At 45.7% G+C, this 14,906-nt stretch overlaps 1 long non-coding RNA gene across 1 annotated transcript in view; it reads right to left on the bottom strand.

Moving 5' to 3' along the window:
• Positions 1-14,861, bottom strand: part of LOC112549513 — a 41,482-nt gene extending 26,621 nt beyond the window's left edge. The window contains exons 1-2 of the long non-coding RNA XR_003092946.1: positions 13,977-14,861; positions 12,171-12,365 (exon numbers count right to left, since the gene is read on the bottom strand). This is a non-coding gene — a long non-coding RNA (uncharacterized LOC112549513). The remainder of the gene's footprint in view (positions 1-12,170; positions 12,366-13,976) is intronic.
• Between the last annotated feature and the right edge of the window lie 45 nt (positions 14,862-14,906).

The raw sequence follows: 14,906 nt of genomic DNA, 5'->3' as shown, positions 1-14,906 counted from the left end.
ACACTAGTAGGAAGGAACAGGCTGCAAGCGGATCTAGACAGGTTACAGGGGTGGGCCAAAGAGAACAGGATGGGGTTCAACACTGACAAGTGCAGGTAATGCACCTGGGGAGGAAGAACCAGTGGCACACCTACAGGCTGGGGAACTCCCTTCTCACCAGTGTCGAGACAGAAAAGGATCTTGGAGTCATCATTGATGCCACAATAAACATGGGCCAACAAAGTGGGGACGCGGTCAGGAAGGCCAACCACACCTTGTCATGCATCCACAGATGCATCTCAAGCAGGTCCAAGGAGGTGATCCTCCCCCTCTATGTGGCACTGGTCAGGCCGCAACTGGAGTACTGCATCCAGTTCTGGGCGCCGCACTTCAGGAGGGATGTGGCCAATATGGAGAGGGTCCAAAGGAGGGCCACCCGCATGATCAGGGGTCAGCAGGGCAGGCCCTACAAGGAGAGGCTGAGGGACCTGAACCTGTTCAGCCTCCAAAAGAGAAGGCTGAGAGGGGATCTAGTGGCAGTCTACAAACTGGTCAGGGGGGACCAGCAGGCATTGGGGGAGTCCCTGTTCCCCCGAGCACTCCTGGGAGTTACAAGAAACAATGGACACAAGCTAGCAGAGGGTAGTTTCAGGCTAGACATTAGAAGGTGCTATTTCACTGTCAGGGTGGCTAGGACCTGGAACCAACTTCCAAAAGAAGTGGTGCTGGCGCCTACCCTGGGGGTCTTTTAAAAAAGGCTGGACAAACATCTGGCCAGGGTCATTTGACCCCAGTACTCTTTCCTGCCATGGCAGGGGGTCAGACTAGATGATCTCCTTAGGTCCCTTCCGACCCTACCAACTATGAAACTATGAAAAGTCCACCTCTTTGTGGAGAACCTGTCAGTCCTGACACAGAAAACAAAATCAGCTTTTCTTTTAAAAAGGAACGGGACAAATAAACATCTCTCTATTAATGGACAGGTTTATCTTAAACAGCATGGTTTATTAGATATAAAGTGGGATTGGACAGAGGTACACTGAGGCAGAAATCATGAAAGCAGTAATTAGGTCAATTTACATGAAATAATGCTCAGAAGTGTACTACTTCAAGGGGAAAACTGAACTGAATTGTGCAAAAATGAGGCACATCTGAAGGGCTTATTTTTAAGGAAAAAGATGCAACTACAGCATGGATTCACCAAAGGCAAGTCATTCCTGACCAACCTGATTGCCTTTTATGATGAGATGACTGGCTCTGTGGATGCAGGGAGACCAGTGGATGTGGTGTGCTTTGATTTTAGCAAAAGGAATCAGAACTCATGGTATAGGTGATATCTTTTATTAGACCCAACTAGATTTTTGCAAAAAAACTCTTTAATTGAAAGCTTTTGGGCACAAGCACCTTTCTTCAGGCATAGGAGAAAAGTTTGTAAAAGTTCTCCTATGCAGAAATGAAAATTCGTATGTCATAGGAGAATTGAAGGTGTGGTAAAATCTCCCATTTAGAACAGTTCATTTTATATGCAGATTAGGCTCAAAGAAAATTTGGAATAGTCTGTTTACCTTGAAGTTGTTTGGTGGTAAGCAGGATATAGTCATATTTCCTTCTGGTCATGGTGTTTCATATTAAATATTTCTACCGTGGATTTCCTAGGCTTAAGACTTAATTTGAGATTAAATAGTGTTAGTTTCACAAGAAGGTGACTCACCATGAGATGCCTTTCTTGTGCAAAACATGCTCCTTCATTCAGTCTTGAAAAGATTTCAAAATTACAACATGTAGATAGCAATTACCACATTTAAAATGTAATTGAGATAGTGCACACTGCTGTCAGAAAGAAGTTGAGAAATGGAACATGTGCTAAGGCTGCAACATGCTCTTTGAGAACACACCAAACTATCTGTGCATGCTTGCAGAGGTTGGGCCAGAAAGCAAAGCATTTATTCTCTACAAAGAGAAAGTATCTAGTAACTAACTAGAGAAAAAGAAAATAATAGGCAATGCATTTAAGCATGACTAAATTTAATGCGCATTAAGCAATTTTTGGCAGCTGTCTACACATGCAGGGACTTGGTACTTAAGTTAGTCCCAAGTTCCCGGACCGGTCAGTGAAGTTAGTCCTAAGTCCCTGCAGCCCTGCCATGTGCTCCTGTGGCCACCAGGTGGAGCTCTAGCCTCTGGCCAGATGGCTGCCAGCATTTGACAGCCATGTTGAAGCCAGAGGCAGCTGCCAGCACCTGGCAACCATCTGGGAAACTGATCCCTGGCCAGCCCCTTCCCTGCCTAATAGCCATGTACCCAGCACAGGGGCAGCATAAGGCAGCTCCCTCCTTGCCCACCCTGCCTTCCCCTGTGCCAGGGCTGCTCCAGCCCCTGCCTCTGCTTTCACCCCTGCCAGCGATGCCCAGTGCTCTGCTGCTCCAGCCTGGCCCACCAGCTATGGCCAGTGCTCTGTGGTCCTGCCAGCCATGGTGCTGGCCCCAGCTGCCCCCCCACCCTGCAGTGCAGGCCCCAGGACAGCCGTGCACCTGCCAGCAGGGGCCAGGGCACTGGCTGCAGGAGCCTCCGGCTGAACCCCTCCTCCTGTATTCTCCATTCCAGCCTGACTGCCCTGCCCCCCACATACCCCCTACTGCCTGGCCACTCCCAGCACCACTCTCAGGACACACACATGGGTGGGAGAAAAAACATAATGACCTTCACAGCATCCACTTCCATCCCTCCCCCCTCAACCAACAGAGCCCCTCTAGCACACGCCCCACCCACCAATAATAAAACCCCGCATACAAGGGGGATAGCTGCATACAATACCCCTGGATGTTCCCTGGGGCTGGGCTCAAGACAGCCCCATAGTGGCAGGGCAGACCCAGCACTAAAGTTAGTGCCGGGTTGCATCTACACATGTGTTAATGTGCCTTAACTAGTTGCGCCTAAATTTGATACCTGCATTTGCAGGTATCAACTTTTGTATGATAACCTAAGTTAATGTGCATTAAAGGTGTGCACATGTAGATGCACGCCTGTAATGCGCATTAACTTAGGCCACGGGTTTTCAACCTTTTTTGGTTGGTGTACCCCAGTGGCCAGTGGAAAAGCGCAGAGTTCCCCAGTGGTCAATCAACGCCCGGAGGGAGGGGGGCACGGCAAAAACAGAAGTGCCGGCATGGCACTGGTGAAAAAAGCGCTGACGGCACATGGCAGCACAAGCAGTGCAAAGTGCTGGCAGCCCCACCCCCCGCTTCTTTGTGCCGCTGCTTCGTACTCCCTGGGGCCTTCCCAAGTAGCCCCTGACTTAGGCTAATGCTCATTAATGTGTCTCATATAGACACGCCCATTTTTGATTAAATTAAATGAAAGAAAGTCTAAATTATTATTTTTAAGCAATTTTTCCTCATCTGTAGCTGAACCTCTGCATCTGTCCTCATATTATTTATCAGACAGGCAAACCTAGGACACAGGATTTACTAGCTAGCAATTAAGTTTACTAGCTAGCAATTTACAAGCAAACTGGTAAACATGAGTTACTATTAGCAGTTGTGACCAGTTTCCTATTTGGGTGAAAAGAATACATTTTACAAGATAGCACTAGTTCTTATGGCCTAACACCCAAGCAAGAGATCAGAATAGTTGATTTAGTTGAAAAGATGTGTAGTATGCTATTTTCGAAAAGAAAAAACCTAAGCCTCATTGGGAAATTGGGACATTGGTATATATGGTCTTAAGCCTGTGTGATCTGCTAGAAACACATCTTAGAATGCTTGAAAAGCTAGACGATGTACTTTTGAAGGCTGCCAATGCAACTCAAAAATCCCAGACAAGAATTGCTTGAAGTTCAGTTTTGATTGGGCTTCAAGAGGGTATCTTGACTGTTCTGTTCTGGTCAGTTGATAGGATCTGGAAAGCTTGATCAGCTACAGTGTTTCTGATGAAGTAGTCAGACATTGACAATACCTACAACATATCTCCACCTCTACCATAACAGCAAAACTATTAAAATTCCTTGTTTTCATTAAAATACTACACATACCTGCTACAATGTGCAATATACTTTATTCAGTGCTTCAAGCTTTTCATGGAAACTATATGGGTGAAACCAAATAAACATTATTGTAGAATCATAGAATCATAGAAGTAGGGTCTTCAAGTCCAACCCCCTGCCTGGGCAGGAGGAAAACTGGGCTCAATTGACCCCAGTCAGGTAGGCATCAAGCTGCTTCTTAAAGACCCCCAGGGTAGGAGCCAGCACCACTTCCCTTGGAAGTTGGTTCCAGATCCTAGCCGCCCTAACTGTGAAGTAGTTCTTACGGATGTCTAATCTAAACCTACTCTCCAACAACTTGTGGCCATTATTCCTTGTTATCCCGGGGGGCGCTAGGGGAAACAAGGTCTCCCCCAAACCCTTCTGGTCCCCCCTAGAGAGTTTATAGATGGTCACCAGGTCCCCCTCAGCCTTCTCTTGTGAAGGCTGAACAGGTTCAAGTCCCCTAGCCTCTCATTGTAGGGTCTGCCCTGCTGTCCCTGGATCATGTGGGTGGCCCTCCTCTGGACCCTCTCAATGTTGTCCACATCCCTCTTGAAGTGGGGTGCCCAGAATTGGACACAGTACTCCAGCTGTGGCCTGACCAGTGTCACATAGAGGGGGAGGATCACCTCCTTGGACCTACTTGAGAGGCACCTGTGGATGCACGATAAGGTCCGGTTAGCCCTGCCGACCATGACCTCGCATTGTCGGCCCATGTTCATCTTGGAGTCAATGATGACTCCAAGATCCCTTTCTGCCTCCATGCTCTCAAGAAGGGAGGTTCCCATCTTATAAGTGTTCTGCTGGTTGCTACGACCCAAGTGCAGCAGCCTGAACTTGTCAGTATTGAAACGCATCCTGTTTTTGTTAGCCCACCCCTGCAACCTATCCAGGTCTTGCTGCAGTCTTTCCCTCCCTACTAGCGTGCCCACCTCACCCCAAATTTTGGTATCATCAGCAAATTTAAACGGGTTGCTTTTCACCCCATCATCCAAATCGCTGATAAAGAAATTGAACAAATTATGCTCCAGAATGAACTCCTACAGAAATAAGGTCCAAGAACACCCTAACTACAGTGGGAGAACACTTTTCACAAAACAACCATTCTATCTCTGACCCATCATCTACTTCCTTGTCCTTAAAGGAAGCATGTACAATACCTTTGGAGGACAGCAATAGAAGTTCATAACTTAGCTTGGCCCCAAAACCATGGACTTAAGAGACATTTGTTTTATAGCTCATTATAATTTTCCTCTTTCTCTGCTTTTTCTTTGCTTTACAGTTAATTAACTGCCCACTTCCCTTTCAAGTGATCAATTTCATTAACAAAATTAGATTAAATAAAAACAATTGTTCTAACTTTATTTAGCTTGGACTGTGAATGCCTCTTTCCCAGACCTGATGAAGTGCATGTGAAGCCCCAAATCTTGCCTCCTCTCTCTCCTATATATGCAAGTTGGTTTAGTAAAAGAAAGTATTTCACCACATAAACCTTGGTGCTCTCATCTCCCTGTACATGGCTCTAACACCAGTACTACAAAATGGATTTTTAAGATGTTGTGTAGACTATTGGAAATGAATAGAAAAAGCATAGCAGATAAACTGCCCATCCCTCAAACCCAAGATGTTCTGAACAAATGAGGAACTAAATCTTCCTGCTCTGTTTCTATCTAATCAAAGCAAGACATAACAGCAAAAGTTTTAGAGTTTAACTAAATCATTACTTCACCGCCTCCCATAATCCCTGGAGTCTACATTAATGGTTTAGAATCCCCTTTAATTTAAGAAATGTACTTGGATGCATGTACATGAGTATGGAGGCTGCTCCGACACTGTAATTACAGAGTCAGAGCAGACTTGATTAATCTCGAATAATGACCATGCTCCAGCAGCCTCCAGTGTCTCACCTATCAGTGTCCCCACACTTTAAAATGGTGGCAGGGGCACTTGAATTAAAACTTGTTCAATAAGCTTTAGTTCAAGCACCCCTGCCACCATTTTGAAGTGTGGGGACACTGATATATGAGATGCTGCAGCACTTTAATTAGAGCGGCCCTCAGAGCTGCTCTAATTCAAGTGCTACCCTCCCAACCCATGGAACATGTATAAAAGTGTCCCTTGTTGCCTGAAATGGAACCTGTCTGAAATATGAAAGAAGACCTGAAGTTTGGAAGAATATCTTGGAAGAATACCTTGAATATCCATAGATAAAACCAATCTCTGTACAGTGACACTTCTGAAGATGCAACTACTGAGAAAGGGATGGGTTTTAAAAATGGTGGTATCTCCTGAGGGTTATAACACAAGGATTTACTTGACCCCTTAATTGTTGGTGCTTTTGCAGAGAAACTATTATACATCAGAGGGAATCACCACAAGCTGCTGAGTTTCCTCACCTTTCAACAAAGGTACGTGCAAGACTTTTTCAAGTGACAAAGCAGAAGAAAGCCAAAGAACAAGGGAAGGCATCCAGTCATCTGGACTGAGCAACTACAAGAGTTTTAAAGAAACAGGTGACTTAACTTCATGTTGCAGCCACCAGTAATAATAGCCCATCCCAGTTTTGGCTTACCCTTTATCCTACACGCAGAGTATATCAGTGAATGATTAGGTGTAATTTTATACTAGTTTCAGGAACTTAAACCAAGACATTGGTTGTGGGCCATGAACACTCACTGTGACTGGGAGTTATTACCCTCACTCGAGAAAGCTGGGGTTTCTAAAAAATGATTTTCTCATAGTTCTTCGTGGTTTACAGTGATAATTTGTTTAATCAATGTCTTCACTTCTGCGAAGCTGAACAACACTGTACACTGATGTATTGTAGTATTGATTGATTCAGTTTTCAAAATTAAATATAATTCAGGAAAATATAATGCAGAAACAAATATTTTATCCAGAGTGTCACTTGACCTGGAAAACAGGTGGTTAGTCATGTTAGTCTCAAGTCAGGCAGAAGATATAGGGCAGGGGGCACCTTAGAGATTTAGTGGTTCAGACAGGCCTGACCTTTTATAGCCAATAACTTGCTTTGTCAGATGCTGGTCCAACCCTAGTTTCTGATGAAGTAGGTTTTTGCCTATGAAAGTTCATGCTCCTTTGAATCAGTTAGTGTCCTGGGACCACCCTGTCCTATCTGTTTCCTTAACCTGGCACTTGATCCCACTTGTGGTCCACCCCACTTGTCGGTTCTTACCTGGTCCCCTCACCTCCAGTTTCTTGCCTGCCACAACTTTGATGTTACTCTGTTGGTTGTTGGGGAAACAGTCCCTGAGGCTGTGTGTAACCTCATGGGTCCTGGTCTGCCTGGTCAGGTTAGCCCCTTTGGGGTCTTTGCTTTCTCTCTGATATTTCCCCTGTAAGGGGGTGGTCACATAGGATTCTGGGCACTTGTCAGGGTTTCAGCTGTTGCAGCCTCAGACCCTTTTCATTTTGAACTTACCCACTGCTTTGGCCTATTTTTCAAGTCCTCAGCCTTTGGGCATCCTTAATGGACCCCCCCCCCCCTCTTTCTTGGGGGTCCACTTTTAGCTTGCTAGTCTCTGCCCCTCTGGCTTCAGCTGACTTCTGGTACCTATTACAGGAAAGTGCCCTCAGGTACCTCTGCCCATGGTCTCTTCCACCCCTATCACCACAACCTGGTCTTCCAGTTACAAGTCCAAAATGGAACAGCAAAACCCCCCCCCCAAAAACCCACAAACCAGCTGCTTCATAATGGATAGTCTCCCTCCCTCAGGATAAAGTATTAGCCACCTTTCATCAGAGCCTTCTCACCTGTGGCTTGGGCAGCTTGTGAAAGCCTCCAGTAGCTCCTTTCTCTTAGGCTCCTCTCCCTGCTACAAAAAGCTTCCCCCCAGGTCCCCCCCCCCCCCCAAAAAACCCCCCCCCCCGGGCCCCCCCCCCCCCAAAAAAAGCAACCTGCTCAGAGACTGGGGTTATATCTCCCAGCCCAACCTCTTTCCCATCACATGACTAGACTTTCTGCTGCTCTTCCCTAGGGCTAGGTGTTGCTAAGTGCTTCACTAGCTGTCTGGCCTTTTAAACCTTGGTTCAGTTTATGTGGACCACTGTACTAGTTGTCCTGCCTGACCCCTGGTTTCCTACCTATTCAGGCTTTCCTAGTAACAGGTAGGGGGTTCCCTGTTATAAATGCACAGAAGAGACAAGCATAGACACATTGGGGATGCATCCAGACATACGTAGATATTTGGTTCCCATGGGACAAGTAGCAGCGGCATACCTTGTGCTGACACTATTTGTCCCCGGAGAACACCCATGCCATGTGCGCTTTGGCATGCAGCAAGTTGCCCTGGGTGGGGTAGGGGAGGCTGGGGCCAGCACTGCGGGATAAAACAAATCATATACTAAAAATCAAACATCTACTATAAAATATTTTTAAAAAAACCAAACGAACTCAGAGCAATGCATGTTTTAATGAGCTGTTATGAGTTACATAACTTACAGATGGTCTGGGTGGAGTGTGTGCATGTGTGTGCGCATGCGTGTGTGTGTCCATTCTGTCTCCTGCGTCCATCCGTCCTGTGTGTCTGTGCCTTGTGTGTGTGTGTGTCTGTCCTGTTTACCCTGTATGTGTTCATCCTGTATGTGCCTGTCCTGTGTATGTGTGCAGTGAGGTGGATTCCAATAAGTCTGAGCCCCTTCTCTGGAACTTCACCTGGGCCCCACAGGCAACTCCCTTGCCCTGTCAGGGTCCTACCCTGTTATCTCACCTGCCACATCTTGATGTTGTAATTCAAAAGGGAGGCTGCACCTAAAGGGAAAAAGAGGTTTGGGGTGATAGGCCCTTGCCTGGTTGGGGTCACCATGGCCCTGCTCAAGTTTACTCTAGCTGCACCTGGCTAGCTCTGGGTCCACTATCCAGGACCACAGGCTTCCACTGCAGCAGAATGTGTCCTGGCTCAAGGCCATCAACCTCGGGTTGGGCTGTCCTCTCTGTCTCAGTTAGCGCCTTTCCATTAAGTTTACAGATAGTCCATCACCTGTCCTCCGTGACAGCTGGAGCCAAGCCAAGCCAAGCCAAGCCAAGCTGACAGTCTGTTTCTCAGTCTCTAGTCCTCTGCATCTCGTATATGCTTAGGATTCGGAACACCTCTCATGTGTCCCCTTTCCATGACCCCTTAGCCACCGTCAGCCCACCAGGTCAAGGACCACCTGTTTGGGGCATTGACTCGATTCAAAAAACCCAAAAGGATACCCTGTCATGGGTTAGCATCACCCTGGGCTGATCTCATTAAATCCCCCACAAAATAAAAAAAAGTGCACATTGCAACTTATCTTGCTCCTAGTTGCAGTGTGGTTGGCCACCTTCATCAGATTACCATCCGAGCCCACTTCTCCTGCTTCTGCTTCCCATTTCCCCTTCATTTTCTCCACCCAGGAGTTAGCTTCCTCTTGCACTTCCTCCTCTCTGGTCCAGGGCCAGGCTCCTTTTTGAGAGCACCTGGTCACCTGACCCTTGAACCTTGGGTCTTCCAGAGTCCTTGGGTCACCCATGCCAGGCGGCTTTCTGCCTCTTGTCCTGGCAACCTGCCAGTGAGCTGCAGTACATATCCCACAGAGGCATCAAAGGAAGGTGCATGTGTGTAATGGAAGGGCCACTGGGGGTAGCAGAGGGGTGTGTATATAGATGTTGGGGAGGGAAGGAGGCGGCAGACATATGGAGTCACCCAATGGGGAAAAGAGGGAGCTGGGAAAAAGAGGGGAGCCGCATGAGGTGCACGCGTAAAGGAAATCCTGAGCACCCCAGCCCCTTTAGTAATGGGGTAGGGGCTCTGTTGCAATATGTCTGTCCTATGTATCCTGTGTGTCCCTGTGTCCATTCTGTTTATTCTGTTTGTCCGCCCTGTGTCCTGTGTTTGTCCCGTGTTTTTCCTGTGTGTGTCTGTCCTGTGTGCATCCTGTTTATTCTGTGTGTGTCCATCCTGTGTGTCTTGTATATGTCTGTCCTGTGCATTTTGTGTCCATACTGTGTGTGTGTGTGTGTCTGTCCTGTGTCTTTTGTGTGCATCTGCCTGTTCGTCTCCCCACGCCCTCCCTGCAGCTGTGTTCTAAGGCTGCAAATACTGCAATACCAGCAGACAATCAGTGTCCCAGGATAACAAAGTTGAGCCCAGGGCTGCAGCTGCCTGGTGCCAACGAGCCAGAACAAAGGGGCCTGGTTACCTGCACCCACAGCCAGCCATACACAGGTGCCCAGGCACCATCTCTCACCCCCTGCCCCATCCCAGCCAGGGCCTGGGAGTGGTGGTGCCTCTCATCTCTGTGCAGCTGCAGTCCAGGAAGCAAGGCTAACTCGCCTCAGGCCCAGGGGACATGGCAAGACACGGGAGCCATCACTGCCCAGAGGCTTGCTTGCTGCTGCTGCTGCTTTCTGGTTCCCTACTGCTGCCATGTGTCACCCTGGAGAAATTCCTACACCTCCCCTCCTCTCCTAGGTTTGTGCCCTCCGGAGTCACTGCGGGGCATTTTGGGACCTTTCAGCGGGGTGAGGGCAGGCAGAGTAGTTTCATTCATACTTTTCTTCCCCTCCCAGCCTGGGTACCCTTAGAAACCATCCTCTTAGCCTCCTTACCCCTGTACCCCCTGTGAGTCCCTGGTGTGGGGAGAGGGCAGGAGCCTAGCCAGGAGCTTCCAGCTTCTTGTCCCCAGTGCCTCCTGCTGAGAGGGGTGGCTGCCAGGACCCTGAAGCCAGAGCTGCTGCTGCTGCAGCTGGAACCTACTTCATGGGGGAGGGAGGAGGGGAGAGTGCCGGCTTTCACAGTGGCAACTGTGGGCCAGGTGGAATCATTTGGTGGGCTGGATCTGGCCCGCAAGCCATATTTTGCCCACCCCTGCTCCATACTTTTGGGATCAAGAGCACTCAGTCCTCCTCTAAGTTAGCACTGGCAGAAGCCCCACTAAACTTTTGCACAGAAATCTAGTGCCTAGAGCACACCCCAAGAAATAAAGGACCTGAGTTCTAGGCCTTCATCAGCCTGAGGGGATTCAAACCTATATCCTCCTCCTCCCAGGAGAGTAACTTAAAAATTAGAATGGGTAAATTAAACTGAGTGAGGGCACTTTCCCCTTCTCCTGTTAAAGAAGCTAGGCCAGCAAAAAGTCACGGGGACAGAAAGAAAGGAAACAAAAACGGAGCTTGACTTTGTAATACACGATGAGGAGCCTTGCTCCTAGCATGTTCTTTTCCTGTTTAGTATCCAACGAATGTTTGATATAAAACACGCGTAAACAGTCCTGGTAGCAGGAAGCAGAACACAACAGAACTGTCTGCAGAATAAAGGCCTTCTCATTGTGAATAAGGCTATCAGAAGCTGGTCCTAATAAATAAGGATAAGCTATTGGATACTTAGTTAGGATTATATTGTCCAGCCCTAATTCATGCTGGTCAGCCTCTATTCACATAATTAGACTTGTTGAAGTGTATTAAAGTTTTACAACCAGCTCTGGGTTAGTTTCCTAAATCCTGAACTACTACATTCAATCTATTTTAATGTGACCAATTTTATTCTTGGCAGGATGCATCCGTTTGGTATATTATAAAAAAAGTTAGCCTATGAATATGCAGACACTCACAACTGACAAAGGGAAGAGCCAAAACAGATTGCTTTTGCTTGTGAGAGGATGGTTAGCACTATTCAGCATATGGCCAATTGAGAAAGTACTTGTCTTCCTACAAGTCCACAGACAGGTTTCTTGATACTTAAAATATCAACTTTTTTTTATTTAAAAGCTTCAATGCTGCCTAATATATGTGGAAGACTATATTGGTAAAAGTGCACCTTTAAAGTATATACATGTGTTACATTTAGATTGACCTAACCATGGTTAAGTCCATCAAAATGCCTTGGAATGCAGGTGTTCCCAGAGCTTAAATCAGCCCAAAATGGTGACCTAATTTAAGATTAATTTGGATCTAAAACGGGCAAACTCCTGCACATCTACACAGTGCAGGCCAGGGCTGGGAAAGCCAAGACATAAGACCCAGCCCCAGGGCTATGCTGTTCCTACCCCTCTCCTCCCTGACATTGACTGAGTTATTTTTAGCCCCTGACTGTCCACCCTGGATCAGCCATCCCCACACTGTGGCTCCATCAGCCCCCTGCCATGGATCCGTAAACCTCTCCACCTGTCCCCACAAGTTACTTACCTCAGGCTGCCCATGCTGCTTCCAGAAGCAATGACCAATTGCATGTACCACTTCTGGTTTAGGTTTAGGCAGCTTAAAGTTTGTCTTTCACAGGGATCCTGCTGCTTCTGCCTTGATAGAAATGGCTTCTCTTCTCCTTTACTCCATCCAGCATGATTAAATGATTCCAGGCATCCCTTCTCCCTGCTGCTGCTCCTATGGATCATGAGAAAAAATTTTCATGGAGTTCCCTTCCCCTCTCAACAACTGTACCCCCTGAAAAAGGACGTAGATAACCCTGCTGGACCCACCCAATCACTGGAGTGATCCTTTCTCAGCCCTCTGAAAGATCTGCGATTGGTGCAGTGTTCTATCTTTGGGGTTATCTTTCTGTCTTTGGTCCAAGTCAAATATCAGTTTGTTGTGTGATTAGATGTTTAAATCGGTCATTTCATTTCAAGCCTAAAAGTATGATCTCCTCTCTGCACATGTGGAGGGGGAACAGTCACTTTTTCTTAGTGAGAGGTGGCTAGCTGAGCTAGTCTAAAGTCAGGTAGAAGGTAAGGCAGGATGGTACCTTAGAGACTAGCTGGTTGAGAGATGCATGCACTTTTGTAGGTGACAGTCTACTTCATCAGATGCTTTGTTTCATAGCATTTGACAAAATAGGTTAGCATCTACAAAAGCTCGTGCCCTTCTGAACCATTTCGGCTCTAAGGTGCCACGTTGCCTGACTTTCTGCCTTTCCTTATAGCTTTTAGTCCTGTTGTCTAAGTATATTACAGACAGGATCTCATTTGATGGTCAGTTCATCCACAGAGATCAAAATATCATGAATTCCAGATCCAGTTACTTCTTGTGTGCCTTTTCCAGACTCCTTCAACAATGTGCAAGGCTCTTGGTTTTGCTCAGTTCATTTTCTCTGATGTTGAACTTTCAGAACTACTGCATCATCTAGTACAGGCAAGAACTCTACCCTGAACAAGATTAGAGCAATATTGGAAATACTTGTTTTCACATGCTGTTAAAAATTAGGAACAAAGTATACCAGCACTTCAGGTGTTACTCACTTAATGTTTATAAAAAGAAAGGCATGATGAACAGAAAAAAAAGTATTTTATAGCATAAGCCCAAGATGGAGCCACAACACTCAGCAAAATCATGTTAAGTGTCCTTTGCTAGAAATATTTTCACCTTTCTCTTAAAAAATATGCTGAGTACACTAACAATACACATTAATATTGTGTAATATTGAAATGGGTGGGAAAGTGATTAATAAATTTTTCCCATTATTATTTTAGTGAGCTATAGGGATAAGTTATCCCAAAAACTCTCCTTCAGTTTTGTGGCAAAACTTCACTAAATGGATGCTGCCTATTTCCTTAACCTTATCACTTCGCTTTAACGCTTACCTGCTAATAAGGCCTAGATGCGTGTGCGCGCGCGCGCGCGCACACACACACACACACACACACTCGTCAAAGCTGTGTTTCAGTTTTTTCAACTACTGCTTGTTACACGGAATATTAATCAGTCTCCCTGTTTTTCACAGGACACAACTGCATTCATAAGACTTATATTTGCATCTTTGTGGTCACCCATTCAACAGACAAAAATAAGAAAGAACTTTTCTGGTGATGAAGTTAACTGTTTTTGCGTACATATGTACTAAGTATTCTATCCTACCATTTAGTCGTTCCTCAAGAGTCTAAATATCAGCTAGATGACATGTAATAATTAACATAAATTAGACACTCCTTGTGATTCCTTTTTATGTAAAAACCAGAGACCAGCTTATGTATACAAAAATGTACGGAATTCACTCACCTTGGGACATTAGGTCAAGCATCTGTTTACTGCAGAATATCACATTTAAGCCTGCTTGATCTTTATCTGAGAGGTAGGATAACTGTTTGCATGGAATCCATAGGTATCCCCTTTAACAGCATTTGATAGATTCAGTGCTTGTAAAGTTGAATGATAAAGAGTTCACAAGAGTAGGGTAATCACATTCTCTGAAATGACTTCTGTGACTCAAAGAATAAACAAGCTGAAAACATTGATGAAAGCCTCTTCTAGGAACATGTTTGAATTATATCAAATTTCTTCCATTTGTATTAAGAACAAATGCTAATAACTAGTAAAACAATTCACTATATGAAACAGACACTTAGAAAAATGTGCAAAAGGAAGGATAGAATATTCAGTAAACCCATTAACTTAGTGCCCCAGAGGTCTAAGTCACAAACTTTTCCTCCATTAAGCAGGGAAGGAACGGCATGCTTGATTGTGACAAATAGGGATTAATTCACTTGGATATGTTAACAAGCCTATGAATCTCTCTATGGACCCCTTGTTTTGAGGTCATTCCCTTTGTACAAAGTGGCTCATTGCAAAGACTATTTGCAACTTACGCTGAGAACTACACATCTTTATTATATGCATAACATTGCACTCTTTATAATGGACACAGCCTCTTACCTCTATCTTTATTGCACACAGATGACTTTTTGCTGTATGCTTATTTTTATACTCTGTGTTTGCCTTGCTTTGCATTTTATTAGCTGTACTTCTGTTCTTTCACTGCTTTCATTTAGGGGAATATTTTAATATCCAGCTTTGACTTGATTTGATCTGTTATTATTTACTCTTTTAATTGCAACCATTTCCTCCAGTTTCATAGTTTCAGGGTCGGAAGGGACCTAATAGATCTTCTAGCCCGACCCCCCGCCAGGGCGGGAGAACAACCCAAAAAAA

The sequence above is a fragment of the Alligator sinensis genome, unplaced genomic scaffold (genome assembly GCF_000455745.1).
Source record: "Alligator sinensis unplaced genomic scaffold, ASM45574v1 scaffold860_1, whole genome shotgun sequence".
Lineage (NCBI taxonomy): Eukaryota > Metazoa > Chordata > Crocodylia > Alligatoridae > Alligator > Alligator sinensis.
Note: the sequence above shows the minus strand (reverse complement) of the source record. Positions and strands in the feature narration are given on the sequence as shown.